Here is a 6,461-nt window from a genome sequence, read left to right on the forward strand (position 1 = left end):
GGGGTGGGGCGGGGCCTGGCGCGGTCCGCTGCTGCAGCCGCGCGACAAAGCGCCGTGATATGAGAAGGGACACGGGGGAGGAGCAGCTTGGCTGGGGCCGAAACTCAATATCATCGTGGCGGACCTGCTCCGTATTAAAACTCCGCGCCTTGCCGCGGCCGCGCTACACCACCCGCGGGGAGCGTGCCCCTCCCCCTCCTCTACGACGACCCCAAAAAGTTGCCGTTTCCTTTTTCTTTTCATCGCGCTCCACCACTGTCTGCGCGAGCCTCGGTCCCAGCAGGAGCTGTACGTGACCACGGCGTCAGCCCGAGTCTGTGTTGCGCGGAGAGTTGGGCCGCAAAGTTATTACACAGCAGACGACACGGAGCAGGTCCCACCCCGGACACTCCGAGGACTTCCAAACAACCGATATAAAAAGGCTGTCCTGGGGCGGGAGGGACTCAGTCCCTGGACTGCATCCGCCGGCCGGAAGCGTTGGGCGCCGCCAACACCGCCGCTGTTGTCCGCCTCTCACCGCCCCCGGCCCCGCCCCGGCAACCCTCCCCGCAGTGGCCGCTTATTCACACGCGTTGGGTGGGACTTCTTTTGCTCGCGATACATTTGGCATAATGGCCTGTGTGTGTGTGTGTGTGTGTGTGTGTGTGTTTGTGTGTGTGGAGGAGGAGCCTGCTGTGGGTGGCTCTTTGCGGAAGATGAGATGTAAGCGCAGTGCGGGACTGGAAGTTGGGCCCTGTGGTAGGTTTCCATAATTATTCAGCAGTGCACTAGTAAAAGATGCTTATACGGTATGAATTTCAACGTTACGGTAACAAACTGTGTTCCACTGTTGCTCGGGTTTTGTGCATTCAGCTGTACGAAATCATGCATTTTTTGCGCACAAATTTGTTCGAAAAGAAACGTAGGTTTAATCATACAGAAAGTTCCGTTATTCGCCGTTGCCAATGCAATAAGCTCACATGGCGCCTGGTGGGTAGGCAAAACGTTGCCTGCAGGGCATGCGTGTAGTGCGGGGTGGCCTACCCCGAGTCTCGCAGGCGCCGAGCTCCTGTGTAATTTGGCGAATGTATCTGAGGAACTAAGTCTACTTTATGGACGGCCCCTCATGTAATAATATATTATAAGACAGTATTCGGGGCTGACAATCAAATGGTAGGAGGCAATGCTCGTTGCCACGCCCCAGCGCCAAGCGAGCGTGAGGCCCACGGCGCCCGGCCGGTAGGCAGTGCAGTGGCGCGCGCGCGCGGCGGGCCGGCCCACCCGCCGGGCGCTGACCGTTGGGAGGGGCGCGCGAGTGCAGCGCAGCGCAGTGCGTTGGTTAAACGTCTTTTAATCGAAGAAAGAAAAGGAAAGAAAACAAAGTCCTCTCAGTGCTGCGCGCTGCTGCGCCGCTGGTCGGGCGAGAGGGCGGGTACAGGACACAAAGCGGGCCGCCGCCATCACGCCGGCTGACCGGGCTGATTCGCAAACGGTTCCTCATCGCGCGCCGAGTCGAGAGCCGTGCGAGGAGTAAGGAGCGCACTGAGAGTGCCTCTCGAGCTCCGGGCAGGTGACTCCTTGGCGTGCCCCAATAAAGCGCGAGGGGGAAAGAAAGGCCTCCTCCGGACCCTCCGCGTCGCTCCGCGTCGCGCGCGAGCTGCTAGGCGCACTTGACGAGGCGGCGACGCTCTTGTTGAGGTCGGAATGGACACCAGGTCGGTAGCACAGCGCCGCCACAATCCGCCACTCGCTTTTATCCTTTCTAACCGTTCGTTTCCCCCTCCTCGTGCTCGCTCCATTCGAATTTAAATAAATAAGAGAACGGCGAATTAAATAAAATGAAAAGGAATTGAATTAGTATCCATTCGACTGGGCATCATGGTGCGGCGCGGCCACGGCCGGCTGGTAGTGTGTGTGTGTGTGGGGGGGGGGGGGGTCCTCGGTGTCCCGGTGACACACAGCACCGAACTGCTGCTGGAGCGGGGAGTTGTTTAGAGTGACACGAGTCCCTGCCTCGCCCCCCTCCCCCGCCCACAAGCTCCATCCCTTACGAAACGCGGGAGGGAAGGACAGTAGTGAGGGGTGAATTGGGGGAGGGGGGGGGGAGAAGAATAACCGGCGCGCGAGAAAATGAGACAAAGCGTCAGGGAGAGGAGCGTATACGCGAATGCGCGGTGCGGAGGCACGGCAAAAGAGAGAAGCGATATGACGGAAAGGGGCAGGAAGGGAGGGGGAGAAAGGACGTGGCTGTCTGGTGTATAAATGTGTGTGTGTGTGTGTGTGTGCGTGGATGTTAAATGGACGCTTATGCCATCGTCGAACTAAACTGCTCGCGAGGTGCTTCGGGAGGGAGCGACTCGTATGTGTGTGTGCGTGTGTGTGCGAGAGAGAGAGAGAAAGAGGTGGAGCCAGCCATAAGTAGCCACTTAATTCAATAAATGACGTTCCCTCCCTGCCGACCCCGCCCCGCCCTTCCATCACGGCGAGCCTCGCAACGGGCCGGGCGGCCCGGTCCGTGGGACAGCTGGCTCCGGCTAGACGAGTCATCGCGGTCGTGGCGGGCCTGCGAGCGTGGGGCGGGCCGCCTGGAAAGTACGGCGAAATAAGTAGCGACCCGCGCTGTCAAAACCTCATGGACTGATATGAGTCGAGGCTGAACCGGTCTTGTCTCGAGTCTTGTTCGTCAAACTTTTGAGGCATATGACAACTCGACGTTTATAGATCTTTTGATTTTTTTTTGCAATGGTTTTGGTCGGAGGCAGGGTATGCTCCGTTGCTCCGTGCCGAGGTGTGTGGGGGGGCGGGGGGTCTGTAGGACGGCGTGTCCTTCAGCAGAGCAAGTTTGCGACTCGCCGCGCCGCCGCGTTGGGGGCCGCCATTGTGAGCCGCTGCTGCTCGCGTCGGTCGTCCCTCCCCGTGCGCGGACAGGACAGTCAACTTTCCATCATCATGATTTTAAACGGCCATTTACTCGCTCCTCCCCCTCGGCCCCGCTGCTCCCCTCCCCCGCACGCCGCGCCCGGCCAGATGCACCGCGCCGTGCCGTGCCGTGCCGGTGTGTGTGCAGAGGGTGTTTGCTGGGCCTCGCCCCGCCACCTTACAAGGGCTTTAATCGCCTCCGCATTCAGGCGGACCGAGTTTGCTCTCCCCCCGTGTCCGGCCCCGTCAGAGCCGCCCCGTCCTTCTCACTCGGCCGTCAACATCCGCCGCGCCGCCCTTCGCCCACCCCCAGAGATCTCAAGCCTCCTATGCTGTTGACTTCGTTCCTGGAATGTGGCCCTTTATGATATGCCAGCCCCTCTCCCCTCTCTCCTTTTTTCCTCCTTCCATTCGCCGCCGCTCTTGTCACTTAAACCTCTTTACAGGCCCCTGGGGAACAATACCGACTAAACCAGGAGCGACGAGTGTATACACTCCCTGGGAATGGACGACGATACAAATAATAATAAATATTACGTCCAAATAATAAATAATAATAGTAAAAGAATTAAAATAAAAACGCTGACGCGCGAGGCTCAACTCACGAGAAAACGGCCTGTATATAATTCGCAGAGGGGGAAAAATGATATTGCGGACAGGTATCGAATGGCGTTAAATCTGTTCTCGATTGGTCGGGCTGTGCTGTCGCGTTACGGCGCGGCGGTGCGCAACGCAGCCCCAGGACACAACAACGGGCCACGCCACGCCACGCCACGCCACGCCACGCCACGCCACGCCACGCCACGCCACGCCACGCCACGCTACACCGCGCCACGCTACACCGCGAGACGAGGCGCTTTGGGTAAGGATAGGTTGCTCCGCTATCCAATAAATCCAGTGGGCTGGCTGCTGCTGCTGGGGAGGACCCCCGAGGACCGCTCCTCCCCGCCGCGCCCGGGCCTCTCCCCTCCCCTTCCCCACGCCCCTCCCCTCCCCGTGCATAAAAAGAAGAAAAAGGTTATGTAGCTATACTCTTTTGTTCCGGTATTGAAATAGAATCATTTGGGTGTAAATAATTTGCTTTGCTGGATTTTCAGGCGCTACTGTTCCTTTTCCTCCCGCCATCCCCCAACCGAATCCTCGTCTCTCTTCTCTTCCCCTCCCCTCTCTCTCACCGAACGCTCCCTCTCCCTCTCTTTCGCTTTCTCTTCGGCGGTGCTCCTCTCTCCCACCTACTATCATCCCCCATTTTCGCTTCGCTCATCTCAATGTCCAGCTGGCAACATGTTCTCTATTCTGCTCTTCCTTTCCTCTTCCTTTCCTATCTGCTTGTCCCGCCGGCAGTCAGAATGACAACACAATGATAACTCGGTGTTTTCCATCCTCACACATTTATCCGACAAAACACGAGTGGATAAGATGCGCGGGATGTGGATGGGGCCGTAGAGACAGTCGCGCAGACAGACAGCGCCACGGCGAGTCAAAGGAGAGGAAAAGGGGGGAAAACGGGGGAATAAAGGGAGAAAAAAAAAGAGAGAGGGGGAGAGAAAAGAGTGCGGCCGCCGGCTCAGGACAAGGCCTGTCAGCTGCAGGAGATTCCTCCTCGGAAAGGGAGGTGATGGCGATGAAATTCTGTGTTGCAACAAAGTCTGTCTCTGCTCCTCTCCGAGTCCTCTGCTTGGCGCGGGCGGCTTCGCTGGCTCCGCCCCGCCGCTAAGCTGCCACGCCACCGGCTGCCTCCGGCTGCCTCCGGCACCGCGGCTTACGTCATCAGCATCACGTTATGCACACGGACGTACAAACAGCCCCCACGCTTTCTGTAAATGTTTCTGTGTGAACCGTCTTCACTGCGAACAGAACGTACCGGGTGTAACTGTGAATACGCAGCAGTTTTGCGGGATTGCATACTCAGTATGGCTGCAGGGGCAATAGCCCCTTACGGGTGTAAGGAAACCCGCATCAGTGCTGCGCATTCACAGTTACACCCGGTACACACTTTACAAGGGGTAGATTACTTGGTAGAAATGCTTCCTTCCAACGGCATTAAAAATTGCAATAAAAATAGCACGTCCTATGTCCAACGCACTAAAACAGCCGCAATGCTGACAAATTTTAACGACCATGACATTTTTTACGACTATAATATAGTTTTTTTCGTTTTGATTTCTCGTTTTCTCACACTCGCGGCGTGACATCTTGGACGCTATGACTCCTCTTGATCGGCGTGCAGTGCGTATGGTTATGTGAGGAGGCGCGGTGGCGGGGCGGGGCGGGGCGTGGCGGGGCGGCCGGCAGCCGGCGCAGCCATGTTTAATATCGTGCCGTGGGCGTGGCCGGGCGCGCGGCGCGAGGTGCGGGCGAGGAGAGGGGTGGAGGGGGAGGGAGACACACGTGTTCACCAGGCGCACAGCCTGTTACGAATTTTACGGTTCGTGGGGCCATGGCTCCGGGGCGGGGCGGGGCGTGGGGCCCCGTATGCGCGCGTAAAGCTTTTCGTGTCGGCCGGGGCCCCTGCTGCCGCCCGCCGCCTGTGCGCTGCCCTCCCTGCTTCATTTCTGCCAAAGCGAAGAAATATTCAGATTTTCATATATTAAAGACGTTTTTCCCTCGCCGAGCAGCGGCGGCTGCGGGCGGCGGGCACGATTTTCTATTTTTGTCTTTCTTCTCTCGTGTGGTGTGCGGGGCGGGGCGGGGCCGGCCGCGGTGCTCGGCGGCGCGGAACGCATTATCGTGGGGATTCAATCCCTAAACGCCTTGTCAACGCGACGCACAGCAAGCGGAGCCAGCGGCACAGCGAGTCCCGCGGCGAGTGCGGCCGCGCCGATTTGTTACTGTCACATTGACTTCATATCGACAAGCGTAAAGCGGCGGCGAGCGCGCGCCGAGGGAAGACAGAGCAGGGAACGCCCACTGCGACCTTCCGACAATATAAAGAAAAGAGGCCCCCGCTCGGATAATTCTTCTTTTTTCCTGAAATTATAGGCGAAGGAGAAGGGAAATTAAGGAAATTATCACACTCTCATCTCCCGCGGCGGCGATGTCGTCGTAGCGCCCCGCTCGGCGCGGCAAAAGCAGGAAAATAAAAAGAAGTGAAGTAATTAAAAGGCGGAGGAATGAGAATGGCTGGAAATGAGCAAACGGCATTACTCAGGTCGTTTGGGTGACGGCGGGTTTTATCGCTGCGCCACGCCGAGCCGCGCCCGGGGCGGGGACCGAGGCGGGGGACGCCGGGGCGGGCGGAGTCACAACGGCGCGGGGGTGGGTCGGTGGAGAGTGGCGGGGCGCGCTGGGGCGTGCGGACGGGGGAGGCGTGTGTCCGGCTGGAGGACACACAGCCTCACGTGCGCCACGGCTGTCCTGCAGCCGAGGCCGGCCACTTCACCGCCGCTCTGCAGCGCGGCGTGGAGCCTGGCGATCATAGAACGTGTTTGTCGGGCACCCAGAAGCTCGGGCTCCTCGAAGGTCGCCCCACGCCGTGCCTCACGCCCTGGACCCGCCCCGCCCACCGCGATCGAAAGCCTTCTCCGCCACACCCCGCCTCGCCCCGCCCCAGCCCAGCCCAG

This window comes from Frankliniella occidentalis, unplaced genomic scaffold (genome assembly GCF_000697945.3).
Source record: "Frankliniella occidentalis isolate FOCC.00 unplaced genomic scaffold, Focc_3.1 Scaffold238, whole genome shotgun sequence".
NCBI classification, from domain to species: domain Eukaryota; kingdom Metazoa; phylum Arthropoda; class Insecta; order Thysanoptera; family Thripidae; genus Frankliniella; species Frankliniella occidentalis.